The sequence below is a fragment of the Quercus robur genome, chromosome 3 (assembly GCF_932294415.1).
Source record: "Quercus robur chromosome 3, dhQueRobu3.1, whole genome shotgun sequence".
Classification (NCBI taxonomy): Eukaryota; Viridiplantae; Streptophyta; class Magnoliopsida; order Fagales; family Fagaceae; genus Quercus; species Quercus robur.
Window position 1 is genome coordinate 67,985,723 of NC_065536.1, and position 14,679 is coordinate 68,000,401.

General features: G+C 40.7%; 1 pseudogene; it reads right to left on the minus strand.

Moving 5' to 3' along the window:
- Positions 1-1,901, minus strand: LOC126719995 (UDP-arabinopyranose mutase 1-like; annotated as a pseudogene).
- Between the last annotated feature and the right edge of the window lie 12,778 nt (positions 1,902-14,679).

Consider the following 14,679-nt stretch of genomic DNA (forward strand, 5'->3'; position numbering starts at 1 on the left):
TTATGGGTTAGCTACTGAGTTTTCTCTAAAGGGGTTAAACTCTTTCCAAACTTCAATCCAAGTCACCATGGCATATACTAGCATGTTAAAGAGCAGATCGAGCTTGCTAAGCTTATCATTGACCAGCTTGGAGAGTTCCATGTAACATTTTTGAGGAGTTGTGGATTCCTTAGAAAGAATGACAGATTGGAAGAATGGGATCAGCTCTTCTTGCCAGAAGAGACCATTATACTCCGTTTTGAGGTTAAAAAATGGATTGCTGGTTTTGCTGTGCCATAAGTAGGGGAGACTAGTCTTGACTCCCAACCCCAAATGGTCACATACAACCTACAAGTGCATCAATATGATGAGTATATTAGTGACGAAGTAAGTGTAAAGGTTGACACATTTGATTCTAAATAATATATTGAAAAGGAAATTAGATTGAGCTAGGCAATATATTCACCCTATAAACCTAGTAACCATTTATAAGACTAGGACAATAATTTGCACCATAAAGATGACAGACTTGATTATGAGAATTTTGCTTGTTAAGATGAAATATAGGAATTATCAGTACTACTTGATATCTAAACAAGGCCGTGTATGTTATCCAGAAAGAGACTAGTGTAGTTTCAAATGCTTACAAAATTATGATGAATGTAGATTTCCTACTAGATTGAAGAAATAACTTCAAAGGAAGACTTTGTCATGATCAAAACCCACTATCGAATCCTTATTTTTAGATAATTTTGTTTTTTAAAGTTTAAAACTCTTCAATTGTAAGACTATTGATGAAATAATCATCCTAAACTTACTAGATTTTCAAACAGAACCATGGAAAATAATGAATGGGAAAAAAGTGGGAGAATAATATGAATAACGACTAAAAAAGGATTACCTTAGAGCACCAGCCAGCCCACATATTACCATATCTTTGAATTGGCTGACCTTCACCAAAGAGTCCAAAGTACATATATTGCAGGTCCAATCAATTCACAATTGAACACCAGATTCATACCACATTTGGGGTATAGGGTTCCCTAGGGTATTGTCAACACAGCATCAACATACCTGGGGAGAAAATTGGTCAAGGCACACATACATTTAGCCTATGCTAAACAAGTATTTGTTCATTGAAAACATTTTATAGCAAAACAAATGAAGTGTTTAGATAGATGTATACATATACCTGGTATTTCTCTCCCTTGGCTTAACAAGTTAGGTAGGAGCATCATAGTCAGTGATGTTGAGCCAGAGGCCATGAGAAACAGCAGTAGGGACACCTTCATGGAGACTGAAAGGGAATCCATGGATGAAGTCAGCACCCTCTCTGTATGGATCGTAAAAAGTGTTGAAGAAGAGTGGAGTGGATGGAGTTAGAAGATTCTCTATGTGCTGTTGAAGCGCGTTGATGTCTTTCTCGAATAGGTCTTTGGCAACCTGCATATAAAATGTGAAATCTTACAACAACTTTGGACAATGCAAAGAACCGGATGTAATTCATGATGAAAATAATAAAAGGTTTCTTGAGCATGAAAGGGGCATGTTGTAAAGATCTAGCTCATTATCAAGTAGTCGAGACCTGGTTAATGGGTATAGGACTATCTCCATCCAAGAAGCAAATGGAAAGTAGATTAAAGATGATCATAAATTTGAAAACCAATGATGGATCATGGAACTTGGAGGAATATTTAAATTAGCAAACTACACCGATTCAAATTAAGGGGAAAAAATGAAGAAGGAATATTTAAATTCTAGGTACATTTTTTAAGCACATAAAAAATAAAAATAGGAACTAGAATAATGGAGATCTAAGTCTGATATACCATTTCAGCGAATCGTCCATAGCATAAAGAATGCTGAAAATGTCATGAAAGCATTTTCAATATGCACCAGTTCCATTAAGTAGAACCAGCCATTATTTCCAAAAAAGACCCAAAAAAAAAAAAAAAAATCAAATGTGTGTGTGTGTGTGTGTGTGTACACAATGGATGGGAGTCGCTACTTAGTTTTTGCAATAGTCTAGGAACCATATATATAGCGTCCTCTCAAGAAAGGACTATTGATCTTACTACCAGAATTATGGGTTCAAAGTTAAGGTACGGTCTAGAGAAGGTGTTAAGCACCCAAAACCGCCCAACTTTAAGTTGGCTTTCTTTCATTGTTTCTTATATCTTAACCCTATTAAAGGCACACTACATATTGTTATTCTAAACTCACACACACACACTAACATTCATCTAACAATTAACATGGCATCAAACATCCCTAACCACACATCTATCATGCTTGTTATCACATCACAAACCCTAACATGCATCTAATCATGTATATCATCACATCATAAACCCTAACATTCATTTAGCATGGCATCTCCTAATATTCATCTAACATACATGTCAAACCAACCTAGCATTCATCTAGCATGGTATGGCATAAACCCTAGCATATATCTATCATCATGTCATCATATCACATCCAAGGCAGAAACATGTAAACATTAAATCAAGGAAGAAACACCATTATAAAAAGATTCAAGCAAACATATGATTAAACATAACTCTTCCAAACAAACATGTTCAAGTCTATCATTAAAAAAAATCATATTCAAAGATGCATGTTCATGTGAATGCATGACTTACCTCACATATCTTGCAGTAACTCAGCATCTATGGCATTCATGCATGAACATGTGAATGTGTGTTCATGGCATCAAAATAAGAAAACACAAGATAAACCCTAATCTAACATGTGAAAGGCAAATAAACAAACAAGCATATGAAAGAGAAGCTCAAAACCATGAACATTTGAAAATGGATCTAAAATAGATGCATTTCATGTGAAATCAAAAACAAAATCAGAAATATTAGGGTTAGGGTTTTTGGGCAGGATCATGTGCACGCATGAATAAGCCTGTGTGTGCATAATCCAGCCTACGCATGCAGCTAGGATTATGCGCACGTGAGTTTCAGCCCAAAAAACCTAGAAACACTTAAAACAAAGCGAAACTTCTAAACAAGAATTCTAACAACCTAACATAACAACTACAAGACCCTAAACTATATAAACATATATGAACATAAAGCAAGCAAAGAAACAATATTGGAAGCAAGACTAAAATAGAAAAGAGAGAAAAGAGTTTAGAACTCAATACCTTAAAGCTCCTAGGCTTGATTTTTGACCGTTCCCCTCAGTCAAATCTATTCACAATCAATAAAAAAGTGATTACTAATCTTAAACTCAAATATTAAGGCCAAAAAAGGCCTTAATCAAAAGAAAATTGACTTAATGATGTTTTGTGAAAAACTCCCTCTTTGATTTACTATTTCTAGTGAATCTTAGTGTTTTCCTGTACGATTTCTATCTCCTTTTGAAAAGGTACCATGTATGGCTGAATGGCCACAAACTGAATGACCCCTTGTGATAGAAGTTAATTAATTAATTAGCCAAGTTATTAATTAATCAATTTATCATGCAAACGCATGGTAGTACAAACAGATCACCAACAAACTAGATATGCAGTGGAAAATAAATAACGTAAACAACAGAGAGGGAGAAAAAGAAAAACAATTAGAAAAGTCCCAAACATTTTCAAATATATCAAATATATTGAAAAGAAGTACGTATGTATGGGAAATGCATGAACATGTGACATGCAAAAGAAATTTCACCATGGGCTCAGCCCAATGCAAACCTACCAGCACACAATCATATAGCACACATCTAAATGCATGGCAAGATCATTATAATGCGAATATGATGCAATGTATGAGGTTTTAAACACATTTAAGTGAAAACCCAACCCAAAATTTCAATGAAATCTCATCAATTTTGAAAAACCCCAAAAATTTCCAAAAACCCCAAATCCTAGGTTTCAAAACATGAAATGCATGAATGAGAAAGGATTAGAAGCTTACCAAGTGAGGAAAAACGTGAAAAACCTTGGAAAATCCTTGAGAACCAAGATAGGAGTGAGATTGGAGAGTTTTTGGGAGAGAAACATAGAAGTGTCGAGAGAGAGATCGATGGAAATGAAGACCGAATCACGTATGGGCTTTATATAGGAAAGCCAGTAAATCTCGACAGATGCAGGTATTGACAGGTATCGAGATATCTATCGAGGAGGTGTCGAGAAAATACACATCGACAGCTGAGGTGTCGAGGAGGTATCGAGGATCTACACAACAATTTTAAGAACAGAAACTCGATCGATCCACCAGGTATCGAGCATACAGATCCAATCTCGATAGATCCACCAGGTATCGAGGTGCAGGCGAGATTGCGATAAGAAAAAGTTTAAGGAAGCTCGACAGATAGCCAGCTATCGAGGAGGTATCGAGGAGGTGTCGAGCCAGCTTTTAAAAGCAGTTTTTAGAGATGTGAAAAACACAAACATGAATGCAATCCAACATGCAACTCAACCAACGTGTAAGCGACTAAATTTCTAGTTTGAAATAAATCAAACAAGTAAAATAGTTTCACAAATGCGAATTTGTATTTATGATTGTGTGGTACAATTCTCTGGAATTACAAAAGAGTGATCCTCTGATTCGATCTCCTTGCAAAACTTATTGATTAGATTTATGGTAATGTGGATTTGACTTGAACACAAAATATCCTTCAATTTGGTTGAGGGATGGATCGAAGATTACTGAAACGGAATTACAATGAATCTCTGGCTATGAGCTTGTGTAGAAATCCTTTGTTCTTCGCGTTCTTCGTGTTCTTCGTGCGTTCTTCGTCTTCTTAGGTTTGTGGTGGAAGTTTTTCGGAGCTTTAGAGGCTTGAATCTGTTGAGCTTGAATGATTTGTAATTTGTTGATATTTTTCGGACACTTTTGGCTTGATTCCCGTGAACTTTAGGATCTAGGCAGATGATCTGGATGATTCTGTTTCGAATGTTCTTCGATTTTGGGGTTGAAGTTCTTGAAGTTCTTGAAGGCTTTGAGGCTTGATCTTCGCAGAGCTTTTTCCCTTCTGAATTCTGGTCTCCCTAAATGTCTCAGGAAGGCTTCTATTTATAGGAGTTTTGGGGTGGGTGAGCGACACGTGGCGGAGCTTGATTGGTGACACATGTCACAGTTTGATTGGTCCGCTTAAGTCATCGCTTACACGTGCGAGGTTGCTTGAGTCATCGCTTACACGTGAGAGGCTGCTTGAGTCATTGCTTACACGTGCGAGGCTGCTTGAGTCATCGCTTACACGTGCGAGGCTGCTTGAGTCATCGCTTACACGTGCGCTGATGCGTGATTGGCTCTTGCATGACACTTGGCAAATTTCTGTTGGCTTCTGAATAGTGATAGCAAAACCTAGCAGCAATACATGGTGTTCTGTAATTGGCTGTATTTTGTGGACTTGGTAATGTGATGTGTCAGCTTGTGATAGGTCGGGAATTTTCCCTCTCTACAAATGCCCCCTCGAGACTCATTCACACACACGGTCTCGGAGTGTGGTGTGGGAATGAGTTTCGAAAAATGGATTTTTGGTACTTGACTCTTTAAGTGAAGTAGTTGAAGGTAGTGGAGCTGTTGAAGGTGGTGGAGCTGTTAAAGGTGGTGGAGCTGTTGAAGGTGGTGGAGCTTTCAGAAGGATGAGATTAAGTTGAAGTACTTTCAAAAGAGTATTTTGGATCGTTGGCGGCGATCACAAGATGTTGAAGATGGGGAAGATGAGAGAATGGTGGCTGGATACAGCATGCAGGGTCATGGAACTAACCTCGTGTTCTTAAGAACTTCTGGTGAAGTTATTTCAGAAGATCACGCTTTGGATTACAACGAGGACAGGTGGGAAAGTGGTTGAATGCGCCTGCATAATTGTATCACTCAAGTTAAGTTGAAGTAATTTCAGAAGCTTATGTATTCTGGGTATGCTGGTAGTGGCAACGAAGAAGATGGAGATGAAGCAAAGCAAATGAGCAAAGCATACACCACCATGGTACTGGCCCTGTATGCTGGGACCCTTCTGGTGTAGATGTTTATGGGAAGTACAACTTTGAATATGGGACTGACTGTGTGTTGCATGGGGTCCGGCAGCAAGTAATTGAATGCGCCTGTGTAATGGGACCATGCTGACGGACGTTAAGTTGAAGTAATTTCAGAAGAGTATCTTCTGAAATCCTTCAAGCTGATTTTAAGTTGGAGTAATTTCAGAAAATGAGTTTTGAGGTACCAGCAACGATGACCTTTGGGTCCCATAGTAGTGGGGACATGGAATAAAGCTTTAATGACCATTTACCGGCACCAAAGGTTGAATTCTGATGAGCTGGCGCCTTGGAGGTTGTTTTAAGTGTTGGATGGAAAACAATTTGTAGGATACCCCAACACTTTTTACCATCTTCATCTACTGCCACTTGTTGGAAAAGCACAAAAAAATGAAAGATGGAACCAACTTGTGATTCTGGTCTTAGAAACCAGCCAAGTTGTTGTTTGTTCCGAACCACTGCTTCTGCTGGAAGACCAAGCAATTGGAAAGAGACTACAGGAGCCCTGAGGTTAGGAACAGGTGTGTCTGCCGGACTTGGATTTCCTGGCCAACCAAGTCCAAGGAAACGTGGAACCGCAATGCAGACCTTGTTATGAGTAATCTTATGGACAAAAGTGGTCGTTAAGTGGAGAAACAAAGTTTGTTTGGATCTCAAAACTACAATGATGTTGTAAATAGGGTTTCGACCGAACCATGGGAGGGTTGATCTCAAACCGATTATGAAGCAAAATCGGTTGCTAGGTGTTGAGAATGATGAGGTCATAGTGAGAAATGGTTGTGAAAAGGAATATTTGAAAATTTGAAAGAGGCAAATCTTCATTTCATGATTCAGTGTTTTTTTTTTTTTTTTGGATGAGTTTTTGATGAACCCGGCCCTCCTATTTATAGTAGAGAGATGAAGAATGGTAGGTAGGTAGTTAAGAATGGTAGTTGAGAATTTTTGGTGAGAATGGTAGGTGGGAACGGTAGGTGGGAATGGTAGGTGGGAACGATAGGTGGGAATGGTAGGCACCGAACGGGAATGGTAAGTTGGAGACTGGTAGGCACCGAATGGGAATAGCAGATTGAACTAATGACCTAGTGTAATTTCAGGACACACTTGTGAGAGTTCATTTGTACTTTGAAAGGCAAGTCTTGATGAAATCTGGAGAATAACCCTGCGGGGATCCCAATTAAATTGATGAATCTCAAATTTTGTTCTTGAGGACCTAAGTTTTGAACACTTGGAATTGAGTCATTTTTGCAATTTTTCAAGTCTTAAATGATGGAACGGACTCCAAAATCGGAATGTACTCGAAAAATTGAGCAAGATAGGTCCATCTCAAAAATTTTGACGTTTGGTCAACATTTGCACAAAAGTCAATTTTTTGGAAATTGGACGTTTGCATAATTTCTAAGTTTCGAATGAAGAAACGGGTCCCAAAATCGGAATGTACTCGAAAAATTGAGTGGGACAGGTCCGTTTTGAAAATTTTGACTTTCTGGTCAACATTTGCACAAAAGTCAATTTTTTTGGAAATTGGACATTTGCACAATTTCTGAGCTTCGAATGAAGAAACGGGTCCCAAAATCGGAATGTACTCGAAAAATTGAGTGGGACAGGTCCGTTTTGAAAATTTTGATTTTCTGGTTAAGGTCAAAAGTCTGCTTGGTCAAAGCATTTTCTCTTTCCTTTTTTTTTTCAGGCGGTTCGGATCCGGGTCAATCCGAGTCGGTTCGGGTCAAAGGGTCAGACCGTAGTGGGTGGTGACGTCACGGATGACGTCACTGCTCTGGACGCGTGTGGCACGTGTGGAGGATGACGTCATCCATGACGTCATAGGACTCGTGTGGCACGTGCGAACTCTGGCGGTCCTAATCGGCGCGTGGGATTTGAAGGCCGCGCCGCCGAATCTTTTGGCGGCGCGTGGCGGAGCATGCTTGGGCTTTTGGGCCTTAAATTTTTGGGTTTTGTTAATACAAGGCCGTTCAAGACCCCTGTATGGTCAGTTTTGTAAATTTCTGAGCAGGTTTGCACAAATTTGAAGGCTTAGGTCGCGGTTCATTGAGAGATTGTGGCGGCGCATGGAGGCGGATGCGGCCGTTTCTGGGTTTGAAATTTTTGGGTTCTGTAGATCGTGGGCCGATGGATCTAGTGGTGGCACCCATTTTGTGAAAATTTTCTCAGATTTGTGCAGATTTGAACGAGGAACTTCGCGGAACGTTTAGGAGTTTGTGGCCGCTTGTGTCGGTGCGTGGCGGCTCTGTTGCTGAAGATTTTTCTGGGTTTTGTACACCAAAGTCTTTAGAAGATTTCTGTGGGTTGATTTCTTTGTGAAATCTTGTCAGAAACTTTAGAAATCCAGAATGGAGTCCGCAGCCATTGTTGGATTTGTTGCCACCTTGGTCTACATTGGCGGTGGCCGTTCTGACAACGCTTGACAATCCAGGCAGGGAGTGGTTCCAGAGTAACCACTGAGTGTCTCTGCTGTTCTCAAGGAGTTGGTGACACAGTAAAAACAAGAAGCTTCCCTTCACTGGTCCGGAATGGGAGACTGGTAGGCATTGCTGGACTTGTTGCCATATTGGTCTACATTGGCGGTGGCCGTTCTGACAACGCTTGACAATCCGGGTAGGGAGTGGTTGCAGACTAACAACTGAGTGTCTCTGCTGTTCTTAAGGAGTTGGTGACACCGTAAAGCAAGAAGCTTCTGTGGATCCCTATATAAAGCCACTCAGGCATGCACTAACTTGTGCAAACATAATCCCTAAAAACAGGCACTAACTTGTGCAAACATAATCTCTAAAAACAGAATACATAATACTCTGTATGGAGAAACCATGCACACCCTCCTTTTTATTTATTTATTTATTTATTCATTTTCTATTATTTGATAATAATAATAATAATAATTTTTTTTTTTGGTACACAGCTATCATGACGCTCTTTTTAAAGATTCGAAGATTGGCGAAGAATCAGCTTTGTTTATTTATAAGAAAAAAGATGGCAAGGATGCGAAGGCTACGACTTTGATTGTTCGTCCACCCATAATTGGAAGATTTTCAGAAAAATGGGGCCGTAACTCTTATCCTCTCAATTTGCCGAAATGGTCACAGATCGTTCCTTCTGATGGCGGCTCTAACTTGGAAACAACCATCCTTCTTGCTTCACATCACAAAAATGTTGCTAGATCAAAGCCGTATAACACTTTAGGATGAGAGATAATTGCAAAACGTGCGGATTGGGATTTTTCCTTTAGCGTGAATGGAGGGTTTTCCTACTTCTCCCTTTATTGGGATTGGCTAGAAGATGTGCTCAGTCGGTGTAAACACCTCCTTGATGTAACCCACCTCTACAATGCTGTCTTTGCTTCTTTGTTCACATATGATTATGATGAGAATCTTATGAAAGCATTTTGTGAGTGTTGGAGTTCGTCAACCAATACCCTCCATACCTCAGTTGGGGAAATTTCCATCACCCCATGGGATCTCTTCGTTCTCGGTGGACTTCCTTGCATCGGTGCATTTTATGACGAAGTAGTACCCAATGCGCAAGAGCTGGATGGAATCAATGACCAGGGACGACCTTATCTGCCGTACAGCTGTCGCTACCTATTCCTAGTGTATCATCATCTTCAAAACCGGTTGAAGAGACAAGGGAAAGTAAGTGTTCGCGACTGGATTACTTTTTGGTATAGAGGAAATAGCAAGTACCCAGCTCCTAGAAAACCAGCGAGACAGACAACCATTCCCAAGTGTAGTCAGAATCCCTCAGGTGAGATAAAGGAGCATGGACCATGGCTTGATAAAGAACACGGGGTCTTTGCGGATCTTCAAGTTAAAGGTGATTTAAAGGAGGAGACCTACTTATCGGTGCTTCTTTCCTGTTGGCTGTGCATATTTGTCTTTCCTATCAAGGATCAGAACAGTATCCGTCCAGGCACTTTCAAGATTGCTAGTTCCATAGCTAATGGTCGTTCATTCGGCCTTGCTTCCCCAGTATTGGCTAGCATTTATCGTGGACTTAACACTATTTCTTCCTCTCCTACCCCGAGCAAGTCTGGAGCTAGTTTTGCCATCCACTACGTTTATGCCTGGGTAGGTCATTTCTTCCGAAGCAATCGCCTTACCCATGATAAACCATCTGATGCTTTGATGACTAAATATTCTGGTGTGGGCTATGCCTCTTCGTTCAACGAATTCTCTGCACGCAAGCACATATGAAACGCCACCAACTTTCTTTGGCACCGAACTGCTTTCAAGAAAAATTACGACCAGACTTTTATTGACAATGATCATTTATCCATTCAGAAGTTTGACTACTTTATGAGCCTTCGCTCGGGGTACTTGTCACTTCGATGTGAAGATCAACACATTGTAGAGCCATATAGTCCTCACAGATTCAGTCGGCGTTTTGGATTTCATCAAGACATTCCAGGTGATTTGAAGGAAGAAATTCATACAGGTTCTTTAAAAGACCTATGCCAATTCTACCAATCCTTCACTCGATGCAACACGGATTCTAAGATACTCATTTCAGCTTTTGCCACTGACTTTGGAAGTCGAGTCAGACATAGCTACAAACAATGGTGGGAAAGGGTTTGTGGAAATGATTTTACCAAAGGAACAGATCTTCTTGCTGACATTGCCTCCTTCCCTGTTAAGTTAGTAACATCTAATAAACCTCAGAAGGGGAAGAGGGAACTACAAGACCCATACGTTCCACAGCCTTTGTCAAAGTTTGCACGACGTCGTCTTGAAGATGGTAATCATTCAAAGGACTCATCTCAACATAACGAAGTCACTTGCAGTCAAGGCACCAAAGGTCCATTTGTTGTACCAGTTAGGGACGCCAGTAAAATTTCTGAAGAGGAGGTGTGTAATGACCTAGGCTCCAATTGGAGACATTCGAAGAGTCCAATGGAGGGTGTTGATGCAGAGAATTCTATTAATCATGCGCATCTTCTTGCAAACAGTGAGTCTTCTATTTCAAAGCCATCTGCGAAGAGTTCAGATCTCAGGAGGTGTAAGTTTGCTGATGTTGGTACGTTGTCCAAATTTCCAATTGAGACAGAAAGGGCACCTCTCCCATCCTTGCAACCGACTAAACCTCCGGAAGTCTCTGTGTTTCAAGCCAAGGCGCATATTTCTTCCGTGCGTAGGAAAGGGGCTTCTATGCTAGGAGATGTTCTTCTAAATAGGCTTTCGAATCTTTCTGTAGACACCCTCCTCCCACAAGCTGAAATACATGAAATTTATAGTGGGGTTGAAAGTTTTGGAGTGGACCCTCAACACTTGCGTGAGAATGTTGACAAATATTGTGAGGGTATCGCAGACTATTTGAAGATGAAGGAATTTCTGAACAAATGACCAAGTCCTGTTATCTTAACTCAATGCCAGACTGAAGTTGAATTCCTCCTTTCTGAAGCATCGCAGAAGAAAGCATCTTTGAAGACCGAACTTGATGCTGTTAGATTGAGGATGGTTGACCTGAAAACAGAGCTCATCCAACTAGAGCAATCGCTTTCTCAAATTGAGACTCATAAAGTTGAACAAGACAATGTTGTGCAAGACTTAGAAGAACAACTTGAAGAAGTCAAATCTGCCCCCGTTCTTGAAGACCAGGATATGGAGGCTTTAGAGAAGATACGAGTCCTTCTGGAAGATAATCGTTCTAGCTTGAAAGATTTGAAATGGATGTCATAATTTCTTTCGTTTTAATTCCCTTCATACATGTCATCATGCTTTCCTCTTGTACTATTTTCCTTTCGTCAATCAATAAAGGAGACTTTATTATCTGTTCCTTCATTTTTTTTTTTTTTTTTTAGTGCGTGACTGAACTCAGCAAAAGATACTAAGTTGCCTACGTACCCTAGAGAGGGATCAAGTCATCACGTAGTTCAAAAGATTTTTGTTTTTGTTTTTTATTTATTTATTTTTTTGTTTGTTTTTCTTATGTGTTTTTTTTTTTTGCAAAAAGGGGGGCGCAGTGTGTAATAGTGGGTATCACCACTGATCGAACCCGAGATGGCCTCAAGGGTGACACGGGCGTCCAACCGCTACGCCACACTCGCAATTGTTGACATGGAGTGAGATTAATTTCTCCTTATTGGTACACTTTGAAGGGTAATGGGAAGACATCATGTACTCTTGCAGCGCTACAGTGGGTAGTTTAAGCTCTTACCGAGGAGCAATTCTTGATTTTCAAGCATAGAAGCGTTTGAGGAACTTCCCATTGATGGGGCCGATCCTTACACCATCATTATCAATCAACTTGTAAGCTCCATTGGTGTAGACTTCTTGCACAACATAAGGTCCATCTCATTTTGAAGTGAACTTATTGCCTGTACGATGAGTTGTGATGATAGGTCTTCGAACGGCGAGGACTAAGTCACCAACTTGGAATGATCGTGGTTTGACCCTTTTATTGAATGCGCTTGAAAGACGAGCTTGATAGCATTCAAGGCGTTGTTGGGCCTCAAGCCTTTTTTCATCAAGTGCCTCTAATTCTTGCAACCTGAGCTTGGCATTTTCTTCTCCAGTCAATCCTTCTTGAATGGCAATCCGTAATGATGGGATTTGGCGTTCTAAAGGAAGGACGGCTTCCACTCCGTAGACAAGAGAATATGGCATTGCTTGAGTAGGCGTTCGAAATGTTGTTCGATATGCCCATAATGCTTCTCCGATTCTTTCATGCCAGTCTCGCTTTGACTTGGATACCACTTTTTTCAACAAACTGCCAAGTGTTTTGTTAAACGCTTCAGCTAGTCCATTTGCCGAGGCATTGTACATGGAGGAGTTGTATTGTTTAAATTCAAACTTCTCGCATAGCTCTGTCATCAGCCTATTGTAGAATGGTTTGCCATTATCAGTTATGATATATCGAGGGACACCATACCGATAAATCAAGTGAGTTCGAATGAAATTGACCACCGTTTCTTTCTTCACTTCCCTAAGGGGTACAGCTTCCGCCCATTTTGAGAAGTAGTCAGTTGCGGCCAAGATGTACAAGTGGCCACCGGATGACTTTGGTAATGGCCCTATTGCATCAAGACCCCATGCATCAAAAGGCCAAGAAGCTATAGTTGGGTGTAGAGGTTATGGCGGCTAATGGATGAAGTTCGCGTGATATTGACAAGCTTCGCACTTCTTAGCGCACTCCATAGAATCTTGTACCATCGTAGGCCAATAGTAACCCATTCGTTTGATCCTATAATGTAACTTAGGACCTGACTGATGTGCGCCGCATATGCCAGAATGAGCCTCCTCTAGGGCTTGTTTAGCCTCCTCCTCTCCTAAGCAACGGAGAAACAATCCATCAAATGAACGGCAGAAGAGAGTGTCTTTATAGTAAATGAATCGAGTAGCCCTCCGCCGAATTTCAGTCCTGTGGCGTTTATCATCCGGGAGTCTTCCATGTTGAAGGTATTCAATGATCACTTGTCGCCAATCTTCTTTTTCGACAAGGCATACAGAAATGATGTTGGCTTGCTCTTCTTCTTCTTCTTCAACCACGAGAGGTACCACCCATCTTTGGGAAATAGCGACTTTGGTTGTCTCTACTTGGGTTAATGCTAAGGCAGTAGCCAAATTAGCTAAAGCATCGGCCTGTCTATTCTCCTTCCTTGGTATATGCTCCAATGTGGTGGCCTCAAAATTTGCTAGTAATTTCTTCGCATATTTGCAATAGGGGATGAGGTCTTCTTTCTTGACGTCATATTGCTCCAAGATTTGGTTGATAATTAATTTGGAATCCCCAAAGATCTCAAGCTGAGCTATGCCCATCTCAATGGCCATTTGTAGACCAATAATCAATGCTTGATATTCAGCTACATTGTTAGAGAAAAGTTCGCTTAATGAGAACGAGTACAGAAGTATTTGTCTTTGTGGAGAAACAAACACTACACCTGCCCCCGCTCCTTCTCGACGTGCAGCCCCATCGAAAAGCATAATCAATGGTGGCATTTCTTCAATGTAAAACACATCTTCATCCGGGAAATCATCGGAGAACTCCCAATCAGATGGAACTGGGTGATCAGCTAAGAAATCTGCCAATGCTTGTCCTTTGACAGCTTTTTGTGGAATGTATGCAAGGTCATATTATTGTAGCAAGACTGCCCATCGAGCTATATGACCCGAAACCACTGGCCTGGAGAGGACATATTTGATCGGATCCGCCTTTGCTATCAAACGGACTGTATATGCTTGCATGTAGTGCTCCAATTTGTCTATAGCAAAGAAAAGAGCGAGGCACATCTTTTTCATAGGAGAATAATTTAATTCAGCCCCATTGAGAGTTCGACTTAGATAATAAAGGGCTCTTTCTTTCCCCTCTTTATTTTCCTGAGCCATAAGAGCACCTAGAGACTTTTCTTGGGCCGCAATATACAGCACCAAAGGCTTTCCTGGGATAGGAGCACCTAAAACTGGAGGATTAAGCAAGTACCTTTTGATGAGCGCAAAAGCATTGCTACAAGCCTCATCCCATTCAAAGTGCACATCCTTTTTCATCAATCTATTGAAAGGTTGACATCGACCGGCCAAATTTGAGATAAATCGTCGTATGTAGGCCAGTTTTCCCTGCAAGCCTCTAAGTTCTCGTAGATTCTTGGGCTCTGGCATTTTCTGGACAGCTTCAATTTTGGACTGGTCAATTTCAATACCGCGGTGCCTCACAATGAAACCAAGAAATTTTCCAGATGTTACACCAAAAGCGCATTTACGGGGGTTCATTTT